The sequence below is a fragment of the Podarcis raffonei genome, chromosome 14 (genome assembly GCF_027172205.1).
Source record: "Podarcis raffonei isolate rPodRaf1 chromosome 14, rPodRaf1.pri, whole genome shotgun sequence".
In the NCBI taxonomy this organism is placed as follows: domain Eukaryota; kingdom Metazoa; phylum Chordata; class Lepidosauria; order Squamata; family Lacertidae; genus Podarcis; species Podarcis raffonei.
This window is the reverse complement of record NC_070615.1, coordinates 48,387,925-48,400,725: the sequence shown is the minus strand read 5'-3', so window position 1 is coordinate 48,400,725 and position 12,801 is coordinate 48,387,925.

Sequence of the window (12,801 nt, the reverse complement as noted above, 5' to 3'; positions counted from 1 at the left end):
AAAGGTTAGGCTGGGGAGGCAGTTGTGACATTAACATATGAGAGTCCTGGACGTGAAATAGTTAAACAAGTTACCCAATCAGAACCCAGGGGGTGGAGTCAGAGGGACTATAAAACCAGCTCTCAGGAGAGTTTGTTGGGAGTTGGGTGGTGGATTGGAGTGGGGGTGAATTGGGATAGAGTCTGTGGGTAGGTTGAGTCAGTGTAGCGAAATAAACTGAGTCAGGAACAGTTAGGGGCTAGGCAGACAAGTAAATATCTGAGAGGTGGTTTAGTGACTGAGAGCGGAAGTTATAGGTCTGGATAGGCACCCCATGAATGTAATGGACCGATACCGTTTATGAAACCACACACTTGTTAAGCTGCAATAAATAAACAGAAGTTTATGTTCCCATTTAACCCTGACTGGACTCAGTATTGTACCAGGTGGGGCCTGGGTGTGGCAGTGAGAAATAAAGTGGTGGCACAGGGATAAATAGACGGTGAAACGTCCAGGGACCCTGTGTGATTGCCACAGCAGTCTCCACCATTCCTCCTCTGCCCAGTCCCCGACAGAGGCAGAAGTTCCCCAGCAGCAGTTCTCCAGGGCATCAGATGCCAGGAATTGACCCTGAGACATTCTGCACGCCAAGCAGCTGTCCTACCACTGAGCTATGGCCCTTTGTATCTCCCAGAGTGCAGCCAGAGGGCACGCCGAACCAGGAATGTTTCTTGGTTGTCCTCCTTTGGCTGCAATCTTTGGCAACGAGCCCCACTCAAGGCCACAGGACAAACTTCTGAGTCAACGCGGGGAGTGGGGATCAAGCTGGGTTGTTTGAAAGACATTATCAAAAGTCCTTCAGGCTCGCCCTTCTCCACCTCTGGAATCACTCCGGCTAATTCTCTAAGGTCCTGAGTCAAATATTCCATCATTTTAAACGATTATTAAATATCTTTTTGGGAAGGATTATAATTGTGTTCCTGATTATACAACTAATATATCTATCTATCTACCCGGATCACAAATAGCTAGACCATAATGATGATTGAAATATATAATCCCCCCCAAAGATAGTTAGACTAATTTAAACTACCCTCTGCTTAATTAAAGGAAGTCAGAGGATTAGATTTCAGATTTAAGATGCAAGAGGAGGAAAGGGGACTCAAAGTTATGCTGTGCGAGAACTAATTTTATCCCTCTGGAGAGTTTTTAAAGCTCAGAACTAGAAGCCTGGGGAAACAACGAGGGCCAAGCAGAAAGGTCAAAGGTAGGAAAATGTGACTTGGGGGGTGTAGGAACCTAGGAAATGGCATCATACCAAGTCAGGCATTGGTTCTTGGAGCTCAGTAATGCCTGCACAAAGTGGCAGCGACTGCCCATGGTCTCAGGCAGGAAGCATTCACAGCTCAGCCTGGTACAGTGGTACCTTCGTTCTCAAACACTTTGGTACTCAGACAACTTGGAACCCAAACACTGCAAACCTGGAAGAAAGTGTTCCGGTTTGCGAACTTTTTTTTGGAAGTCGAACGTGTTCAGTTTTGAGTGTTACGCTGAGGTCTGTCTGTTTTTGCTATTTATTTTGCGTTTTTATTTTTGAGGCTTTTTTGTTTTTTTTCCGTGACTGTGTGGAACCCAGTTCAGCTACTGATTGATTGTCACAGTCGTCCGTGACTGGACCTAACGGTCAGGGGTACCTTTACCTTTACAGGCAAAGGTAAACAGGGCTGCCTTCAGATTATGTTCTTATGTTCCACCATGGTCCCTCCCAACCCCAAATTCTGATTAGGATAGGGTTGCCATATGTCCGGAATTTCCCGTATATACAGGGATTCAGCTGCCTGTAACAACACCTGGGCGGAAATTGTTTAAATGTCCGGGAAAATCTGGATGTATGGCAGCCCATGTCAGAAGTGTAGACTTTGGCGAATTTCCTTAAAAATAGCTCAAAAACTTCATTGTTTGCTTGCTTGCTTGCTTGCTTTTTTAGATTTTGCAACAACTTTGGGCAAAACTCAACAACTGTCAGAGAGTTTCTCCCTACTCCCAACATATTTCTGTTCTTAGGCTTTGCTCTCATGACAACTTTCTGAGGGAGGCCACTGGGTTATTGTCCCCCCACCCCCATTGCATCAATCAAGCCTTGAGTTTTACAGGAAAGCAAAAAAAAGGGAGGGGGAAAAGAGGTTGCGAAGATCTGAGATTTCACCTCATTTCCATTCCTTCAGCAGCCCTCGGAACTGCCAATACCATACAGCGCCCAAGCGATGTGTTTGTCTTCCTTTCCCACTGACAATAGATCCAATCACACTCCAGATGGATAAATAGAATTGATCAGGGTCCCCGCTGCCACCTCTCCCCGTCGTTCACCAGGCACCGCAAAAATCCTCTTTCCAAGAACCTGGCCTGATTACCGTTTTTGCTTTTAATTTGCCAATTGCGGAGACAGTTTTGTCATTAGAGGTAAATTAATCAAAGGTGGGGGAGAGAGAGAAAGTCTGAGACTAGAGAGGAAGAGTGGTGTTGACACAAACACATAGCCCAAATTAGTTGAATGGTTGGGGCGGGGAGCAAGAGAGATCGCTGGGCAGAGAGCAGAGAGGAGGAGGAGGAGGAGAAATGCAGTATTTTTTGCTCTATAAGACTCACTTTTTCCCTCCTAAAAAGTAAAGGGAAATGTGTGTGCATCTTATGGAGCGAATGCAGGCTGCGCAGCTATCCCAGAAGCCAGAACAGCAAGAGGGATTGCTGCTTTCACTGCGCAGCGGTCCCACTTGCTATTCTGGCTTCTGAGATTCAGAATTTATTTTTTTCTTGTTTTCCTCCTCCAAAAACTAGGTGCATCTTATGGTCTGGTGCGTCTTATAGAGCGAAAAATACGGTAAACTTGAGGACCAGAATTGCTCCCTGGTTTCTGAGTGAGTCTGTGAAAACTTTTAAAGATCTGGTTGAAGCACGGCAAAAGACAGAGGGGTAGTGGACTAGGCGTGCCCAAAAAATGCCCTAATGCTTCCAGAGGATTTGTCCTGCCTCTGGCCAACTGGGCACGGGCCTTTTTTCCCTGCACGGTCAACATCTCCTGTTTTGACTTCTTGACCACTCTTGTTACATACCTGTCAACTGCCCCAGAAAAACAGGAACATCCTGTTTTTTCCCACAAGAGGACGGCGGCCATTTGGGGCACCTTGGTCTTGTGTTATTTCGGGCCAAGATCTCGCCCTCCAAAAAGCTATTTTCCCCCTCAGGTCTGCAGTCTCATGTGGCACCCCAGAAGCATGCATTTTAGGGCACTGTACCCAAAAAACACACTTTTTCTGGGTCCACAATATCATGCAGGTCATGTGACTTGTGCGGGATTTGGGACAGTGTCCCAGAATTGGAGGGCATGTTGTTGTTGTTGTTGTATTTATTTATACCCCTCCTTTTTCCCTGGCAGGGACTCGACCGCTTACAGATGAAATAAGAACAGCAAAAACACTGGGGGCGTGGGTAATTAAAAGACCATTAAACATTAGTAGAGTTAGAACAGTGTACAAAATCTATGAAGACATACTGAAAATTACAATAAAATTTTGAATATATGGTTTTTTTATATATGTAACCTGAGCATGGGGCGCAGGTGGCACTGTGGGTTAAACCACAGAGCCTAGGGCTTGCTGATCAGAAAGCCGGCAGTTCGAATCCCTGCAACGGGGTGAGCTCCCGTTGCTCGGTCCCTGCTCCTGCCAACCTAGCAGTTCAAAAGCACGTCAAAGTGCAAGTAGATAAACAGGTACCGCTCCGGCGGGAAGGTAAATGGAGTTTCCGTGCGCTGCTCTGGTTCGCCAGAAGTGACTTAGTCATGCTGGCCACATGACCCGGAAGCTGTACGCCAGCTCCCTTGGCCAATAAAACGAGATGAGCGCCGCAACCCCAGAGTCGGTCAAGACTGGACCTAATGGTCAGGGGTCCCTTTACCTAACCTGAGCATAAGATGGAAGGGCTCATGGCATTGACACCCCCCCCAAAGATCTGGCTTTTCCATGAGTCACAACTTTGGATCCACCACAGAGCATGCAGGTCTCTGTGTATCCAGCTTCCAGCCTTCTGCCCAATTCCTCACATACACTACACAGGCTCTAGGACCCTGTCATAGCCTCGCACCCCCTTTCCACAGCCTGGCACCTTGCTTACCTGGCTTTGAGAGAAGGCAGTGTAAGGGCTGGGGTCAAATTTGGCCTCACACACACCCTGTCGCCATTACGCACATACAACAAGGCAGTATGTGGGCCACAGGTTCATGAAAGACTTACATTGGCTCCCAGTTTGTTTCGGAACACAATTCAAAGTGTCGGCGCTGACCTTCAAAGCCCTAAACGGTCTCCGCCCAGTATACCTGAAGGAGCCTCTCCACCCTCATCGTTCTACCCGGACAATGAGGTCTAGTTCCGAGGGTCTTCTGGCAGTTCCCTCACTGCAAGAAGTGAGGTTACAGGGAACCAGGCAGAGGGCCTTCTCGGTGGTGGCACCCGCCCTGTGGAATGCCCTCCCATCAGATGTCAAGGAAATAAACAACTATCTGACTTTTAGAAGACATCTGAAGGCAGCCCTGTTTAAAGGTAAAGGTACCCCTGCCCATACGGGCCAGTCTTGACAGACTCTAGGGTTGTGCGCCCATCTCACTCAAGAGGCCGGGGGCCAGCGCTGTCCGAAGACACTTCCGGGTCACGTGGCCAGCATCTGGCGAGCCAGCGCAGCACACGGAACGCCGTTTACCTTCCCGCTGGTAAGCGGTCCCTATTTATCTACTTGCACCCGGAGGTGCTTTCGAACTGCTAGGTTGGCAGGCGCTGGGACCGAGCAGCGGGAGCGCACCCCGCCGCGGGGATTCGAACCGCCGACCATTCGATCGGCAAGCCCTAGGCGCTGAGGCTTTTACCCACAGCGCCACCCGCGTCCCTAATGTTTGATGTTTTATTGTGTTTTTAATATTCTGTTGGGAGCAGCCCAGACCAGCTGGGTGGGTATAAATAAGTTGTTGTTGTTGTTGTTGTTGTTGTTGTGTCTTGTGGCCCACCTGGTATGGAAATTTGGACTGCCCTCTTTTACATCATGGGATCTTAGGTTGCTTGGAGGAATCTAGCAGGGTCCAGTATTAAGACCTTTTCAGATCTGATGAAGCGCAGTTGAACCGTCGTCCTGTACACATATGTAGTTTTGAAGAAAGAAAAATAAAGAAAGTCAGATGGGCTTGAAGAGCTCTTCTCATAATTCTTCCTTAGAGCTGAGCTGCTTCTGCCCTCTCAATTCACTTCTCTTTATGATTTGCAACTTTGCGTTTGAGGAGATTGTGCATCTTGGTTGCGTTGGGCCTGTTACTGAAATCCAGCTCACTTTTTCTTCCCTTAGATTTATATTCATGTTTTTATATTATAAGTTTGTATATTTTGCTGGAAACCACCCAGAATGGCTGGGACACCCAAGTCAGATGGGCGGCATATAAGTAATAAAATTATTATTATTATTATTATTATTATTATTATTATTATTAATATTATTATTATTATTATTATTATTATTATCATCATCATCATCATCATCATCATCATCATCATCAATATTCTCTATACTGTGGGTGGTACCAGAGGGGGCAGGACGAGCACCCCAACCCAAAAAAAGGAACTTGCCCACCCACCCCCAATTGCTGCCATTAACAGACACTCTTATTTTTCTTTCCAAGATCTTAACATGCAGGACATAACTCTCCCACCTAGAACTATATCTTGCCCCTTTTCTGTACCCATTCCTCTGAAAAAAATTTCTCTGCTCTACATGTGTAATCAGAGAGGTGGGGGGAAATGGGGGAGAATATCTGGAGGGGAAATCTTGATGGGAGGGATGGAGCTTTGGGGGGGGGGTCCCAGAAGTTGGCTAGGAAGGAAGCAGGAAGCGGTGGGTTTCTGCCTGAATCAGTCACAGGGAGGAATCTTTTGTCTTTGAAATCTTGTCAGCATTTCAGCGCAAGCTGATAAGGCCAATGTTGTACTCACACTTCTTTAATTAAGTGAATAATTAAAAAGAAGTTGATCATCAATTAGTTAATTAAATAATGGATCCGTTTTACTTTCAGGCACCCCTCCCTCTCTCCCCTCCTCTCTTTTTTTCTTTTTCCTTTTTGTTGTTGTTAATCACTCCGACTCCAAATAATGAGCCTCCTATGGGTTGCTAAGCAACCGCCTCCTAGTTTAAACAAGAAGCAGCCGCCTCCCATGAGTACCAGTCTGAAGGGATGCAGCCGAGGGAAGCCAGGAGCACAAGGGAGCCTTGCCAACCTGCCTGCCATTCCCCTACCCCTTCTCTGTAAACAGTAGGCAAAGCCTTTGGAGATGGAACAGACTGGAAAGCCGTCCTGCCTCACCTGAAGCTTAGTTCTGGTGGAGAGAGGACTGCTGGGCTCAGCACACACACATGTGCAAGACACACTGTTATGTCCTGGGTGCGGTTGGCGCTGTGTATGATGTCATTCCAGAAGAGCACAGACAAACCGCAGAATGGGCCAAAGGGTTCAGCTCACAAACAGCCCAACTAACATTACAGTCGTACCTTGGAAGTCAAACGGAATCCATTCCGGAAGTCCATTCGACTTCCAAAACGTTTGGAAACCAAGGCGTGCCTTCTGTCAGACATTGGGGTTCCAAAGAACGTATGCAAACCGGAACACTCACTTCCTGGTTCGCGGCGCTTGGGAGCCAAAACGTTCAACTTGCAAGGTGCTTGGAATCCAAAATAATAATAATAATAATAATAATAATAATATCTTTATTGTCATTGCCCCCTCTCAGGGACAACGAAATTACTTGACTGCTCCATAAAAACACTAATTAAAACAATACAGTATAGTACAGCAAGGAAGATTAGATGACTTTCAAAGTCCAGGCTTCCCATTCAGGGCAGAGATCGCTCTGGAGAAGAAGCTGTTCTTAAGACGGCTCGTTCTTGTCTTCATCGTCCTGTATCTCCGTCCCGACGGCAGGAGCTCGAAGAGACAGTGACCAGGATGCGATGGATCTTTTACTATGTCCAGTGCCTTCCTATGGCACCTTGTGGCATAAATCTGCTCTAAGGTGGAGAGTGGGCAGCCAACAATGCTCTCTGCTGCCTTAACAACTCTGCACAACCCCATCCTGTCCTGGGTAGTACAGCTTCCGTACCACACACATAAGCCATAAGTGAGCACGCTCTCAATGGCACAGTGATAGAAGGCAAGCAGCAGTTTCTGCGGAAGATGGTTTTTCCTTAGAATTCTCAAAAAGTACAGTCTCTGCTGCGCCTTCTTCACAAGCCCCCTTGTGTTGACACTCCAGGACAGATCCTCTTGTAATTCAATGCCCAAAAATCTAAACGTTGTTACCCTCTCCACACAGACCCCATCAATCAAAAGTGGCTGGATATTGCTCTTCTGTCTCCTGAAGTCCACCACAAGCTCCTTTGTCTTCCTTGTATTTATGAGCAAGTTGTTAGCTCTGCACCACTCTGTCAGCCGCTCCACCTCATCTCTATAGTGCGTTTCACCCTCCCTTTCAGGGATGAGCCCAATCACGGTTGTGTCATCTGCAAATTTGACAACCCTATTACTAGGGTGAGCAGCGACACAATCGTACGTGTAGAGAATATAAAGGAGCGGACTGAGTACGCATCCCTGTGGTGTTCCTATGTTAGTCTTAAGCATTTTAGAGGTATAAGGGCCCAACCGAACCCTCTGGGAGCGGTCTGACAAAAAGTCCAATATCCACCCACAAAGTGATAACGGAAGCCCCAGATCTTCCAGTTTAGACATCAGACGCTGTGGTAGAATGGTATTAAATGCCGAGCTGAAATCTAAAAAAAGCAGTCTGGCATAACCCCCCCGCTGCTCCAGATGTGCAAGGACGGCATGGAGGGCAATCGCCACAGCGTCCTCTGTCGATCTTTTCGTTTTATAAGCAAATTGGAATGTGTCCAGTCCCTCTGGTAGGCAGGCAATGACATGATTTCGTACCAGCTTTTCAAAGCACTTCATGATTATAGGTGTGAGTGCTACTGGACGAAAGTCATTCAGATCTTCCGGGTTAGGTTTTTTTGCTATTGGAACGATAATAGAGGACTTTAGGCAGGATGGAACAATAGCCTGGGCTAGGGATCGATTTAAAATCCCAGTGAAAACTCCTGCTAGTTGATCTGCACAGTCTCTCAATACCCTTCCAGCTACCCCATCTGGCCCTGTGGCCTTCCTTGGGTTGATTCCCTTCAACACCTTCCTCATCTCTTCTTTTTCCACAGAGACTGCCACATTCCTTTGTACTGATGATGGTGATGGTAGTGATGATGGCAAAGCCTTCCCAGGGAGTGGTGGTGGTGGTGGTAAAGCCTCAGCAGGTGTTGCTGCAGATGTTACTTCAAAACGGGCAAAAAAGGCATTCAAATCCTCTGCGAGGGATGCCCCTCCCTCGTCTGCCAGGGAATCCTTGGATTTATACCCTGTTAATTCTTGTACCCCTTGCCACACCTGCCTGGTGTTGTTACTTTGTAGATGATTCTCCAGCCGCTGTCTGTACGCCTCCTTTGCTACACGGATACCTCTCTTTAGATCCGCTCTAGCTAAGCTGTACAGCGACTTATTTCCACTTCTCAAAGCAGTATTTCTTGCCTTTAGCAACCCCTGGACCTCCCTTGTCATCCAGGGCTTCCTGTTTGGGTAGATCTTTATCCGGCGCCTCTGTGTTACATTGTCAGTGCAGAACTTGATATAGTCCAACACTTGCTCAGTATGAGTCTCTATATCCTGTTGGGCGAATACCTCCCAATCGGTGTCATGAAAACAGTCTTGTAGTTGTTGGGATGCTTCAGCTGGCCATATTGTAATATCCCTCTTTATAGCTGGAGTCCGTTTCCTCAATGGAATATATTCAGGAGTCAGGAGCAGGGACACATGATCAGATTGGCCTAGATGTGCCAATGGTTCGGCCTTATAGGCCTGTTTAACATTTGTATACAGCCTGTCCAGAGTCTTTTCTCCCCTGGTTGCACACTTTATGTGTTGATAGAATTTAGGTAGAACCACTTTCAAAATCTACGACTGTGTATTTGGGAAGACAGGCGAACTAATACCAGTGTACTGGAAGAAGCAAAGGTCACCAGTGTTGAAGCACTGATTCTTCAACATCAACTTCATTGGACTGGCCATGTTTTGTGGATGCCTGATGATCGTCTTCCAAAGCAACTACGCTATTCCAACCTTTAAAATGGAAAGCGTAATGCTGGTGGTCAACAAAAGAGGTTTAAAGACTGTCTCAAGGCAAATCTTAAAAAATGTAGTATAAACACTGACAACTGGAAAACACTGGCCTGCAAGCGCTCCGACTGGAGAACAGCCTTTACCAAAGGTGTCGTGGGCTTTGAAGACACTCAAGCTCAGGACGCAAGGGAGAAACGTGCTAAGAGGAAGGCACGCTTGGCAAACCCTCACCATGATCAGCTCCTGCCCGGAAACCTATGTCCCCACTGTGGAAGGACGTGAGGATGCAGAATTGGCCTCCACAGTCACTTACGGACTCACTGTTAAGACCGTGTTCATGGAAGACAATCTTACTCGGCTACGAGTGATCACCAAAGAAAGAAGTGTGATCAAGTTTCTGGCCCATAGGGATGCCTGGGAATGACAATGGGTAGATGGGTAGCCAGTCTCTTTATACTGTGAGTAGATCACAGTCTCTTGGGAGTCCAACTAGATTTCAATGGGGGGGTGAGAAGAAATTTTCTGCCCCGGGTACTACCTGACCTTGCTACGCCACTGCTGGTTGGCCACTGTGAGAGCAGGATGCTGGACCCGATGGCCCACTGGTCTGATCCAGCAGGCTCTTCTTCTTATGTTCTTAATAAAATATCAGACGGCAGTGATGGTGTTATTAAGGAAGAGTGATTAAATTCAGCTGCATGAAAAGTGTGGCAGGCCAAGCTCCCTGTCATTGTGGTGCCATTCTTTAAACTTCAGATGCTTTGCTCCTGACAGTTCACAATTCAAGTGTCTCATTTCATCCGGCCTTTTTTTTTTTCCTTTTTAAAATTTCCTCCCAAATTATCTGTTTGACTCCTTGGAATAATTTCCGCCGGTGATGTTTTTGGGGCTCGTCTCCCATCCGCCACTTTCAGAGCCAAAACGGATTTTCGGATCGTCTCCTTAAACCGGATTTGCAAACTGAATATTTCTGTGGGATGGAGACACGATGCGACTCCTGGGTGGGGTGGGAGAGGTTGCTGTCATGTAAAACTCCTTTGAACTCTTCTTTCTCCCTCTCTCTCCCTCTCCTTCTCCCCCCCCCCTCTGTCTTTCTTCCTTCAGCCAAGCACAACAACGCCTCTCCAATTTTCAGATCTAAGAGATGGCCTGCAAGAGTCTGCTTTATATCGAGTCAGGCCAATGGTCCATCTAACTCAGTGCTGTCTGCTCTGACTGACAGCAGCTCTCCAGGATTTCAGATAGCGATTCTTTCCAAGCCCTGCCTGCAGATGCTGGGGACTGAACCTACAACCTTCTGCATCCAAAACAGATTCTCTACCACTGAGCTATAGCCCTCCTTCCCAGATTGGGCATAAGGCTACTCAATTTCAATTTTAAGCCTGCCTGAAATAAGCTGTTGTACCTGTTATTCTGCAACACAAGCTCTGAAGGAGTAAATGTTATTTTCACAACACCGTTTGTGTCCTAAGGGTGCAAAAAGGGGGAAATACCAGGAGAATCTAAAGGTAAAGGTAAAGGGACCCCTGATCATTAGGTCTAGTTGTGCCTGACTCTGGGGTTGAGGCGCTCATCTTGCTTCTGGCGAACCAGAGCAGCACAAAGGAAACACCGTTTACCTTCCTGCCGGAGCAGTACCTATTTATCTGCTTGCACTTTGATGTGCTTTCGAACTGCTAGGTTGGCAGGAGCAGGGACCAAGCAATGGGAGCTCACCCCATCATGGGGATTCGAACCACCGACCTTCTAATCGGCAAGCCCTAGGCTCTGTGGTTTAACCCACAGCGCCACCCCTGTCCCTACCAGGAGAATCTAGCCTGCCTTAAAGCATCCTGGATTATTTAAACTAAAAAGGCCAAAACTATCCTATCTAAGCTTCCTTTTAAGCTGCAAAGGGATAGGACTCTGCTGAACTCACACATGTAAGGAAGGATAACATCTAATAAATATATCCTCTCCTGGCATCAGTTCACATCCCTACAAGAGGCTATGGGGCAGTGATGGCCTGGGTAATGTGGCAGCCCCTAAGCTGTGGTGAAACTTCCATCCCACAGAGGTGCATCTGGATTCAGTATAGAGTTTTTGGGCAATCCTGAACCTCTTAGGTACCTCTGATTCACGTGTTTCAGGAGCCACCCAATTCTTGTGAGTGCAGTATGTTTTCACCATTTTTAATTCTGGATTTTAAAATGCTGTAACACTCCCTGGGACCAGCTAGTGAAGGGCGGGTCTTCTTATGTCCTTTTGATTAATTGATTGACAACTATAACACACCTGAACCCACCAGACTTCAGGGCACGCAGTAACTTTTGTAAGAATAGGCCTAAGTACAACTTCTCCTATGGGATGTGGGTGACGCTGTGGGTTAAACCACAGAGCCTAGGGCTTGCCGATCAGAAGGTTGGCGGTTCAAATCCCCGTAACGGGGTGAGCTCCCGTTGCTCGGTCCCAGCTCCTGCCAACCTAGCAGTTCGAAAGCACGTCAACGTGCAAGTAGATAAATAGGTACCACTCCAGCGGGAAGGTAAACGGTGTTTCCGTGCACTGCTCTGGTTCGCCAGAAGCAGCTTAGTCATGCTGGCCACATGACCCGGAAGCTGTATGCCGGCTCCCTCGTCCAATAAAGCGAGATGAGCGCCGCAACCCCAGAGTCGGCCACGACTGGACCTAATGGGCAGGGGTCCCTTTACCTTTACAGCTTCTCCTAATATACTGACTTTGCAAGTTACACAACTTCCACTGGGGGACCCTGCAAGGTCAAGAACCCCCTTGGGAAGTTTCTCCTGATATTGTGCTTTTTGAGTGTTCAAAACAGTAGTATAACTTAACGAAGCACACAGAGACTAATCTTCGGGATCCTGGTGGGCAGAAACGGAAAATAAATATGCAAAATGTAATGCCACTGAATAAGCTAAATCCTTGCAGTAATCCTCTAAGATGAATCACTACTACTATTACCCCCATACTGCAGATCGGAAGGCTGAGAGGGAGTAGCTTGCCTGAAGGACATCTAGAGATTTTATGACACGGTCAAGATTAGAAGCAGCTCATGGCCTAAATGGAAAGAAGCAGAAGTCCTAGCAAAGGAAGAATGGATATAAAAACTTATGGAATATGCAGAAATGGTGAAACTTACTGGAAGAATAAGAGATCAAGATAACAAACTTCTTTTTATAAAAGAATGGAAATGGTTTATTGAATATTTACAGATAAATTGTAAACAGATAAGAACATTGGCAGGATTGTTGTAATAGCCTGAAGTTTGGTAAGAGTATATATTTAAAGCAGATGAATAAATAAGCAAATTAAGTGAATCTGGATATGCAGAATATATTAAAAATAAACTTATGGAACCACAGAAAGAGGGGGAAGGAAGTCAAGTTTTGGAATGTTAAAGTCATTGTAAAATTAGTGAATTGTATAAACCTGAGCAGCATAAATAAAAAATGTATAAAAAAGAAAGAAGCATGGCCTCCTAGGATTTATTATTATTCATTCATTCATTCACTTCCAGAAAACTAGCAGAAGACCACGCAGGTGTTTGGCCATCCAAATGTGTGACTGGCTCCACG